Here is a 316-nt window from a genome sequence, read left to right as displayed (position 1 = left end):
GGGAGTACTCACCGAGCAATCGTACGATGCTCCCAAGTTCTACTGGGATCTTAAAACAAAATTGCTTGCAAACAACAATAATTTGAAAAATTCCTCTCAGCTGTTTACCTTCCTATTTTTTTTACATGATTGTGAGTATTATCATCGGCCTTGCCACTTTGATAATTATAAAATAACAAATTGGAGTATTTTCCTTTCCATATTTATACCAATGTAATAATATGTATTTCAAATCAAAAACCATCATCAGTGCTTGGTATTTTTATACCCGAGCGCACTTGTGCACAAGGGTATATTAACTTTGTTCACATAACGG

The sequence above is a fragment of the Rhagoletis pomonella genome, unplaced genomic scaffold (assembly GCF_013731165.1).
Source record: "Rhagoletis pomonella isolate Grant_MI unplaced genomic scaffold, Rhpom_1.0 Rhpom_scaffold_00007, whole genome shotgun sequence".
In the NCBI taxonomy this organism is placed as follows: domain Eukaryota; kingdom Metazoa; phylum Arthropoda; class Insecta; order Diptera; family Tephritidae; genus Rhagoletis; species Rhagoletis pomonella.
This window is presented reverse-complemented; position numbering follows the sequence as displayed.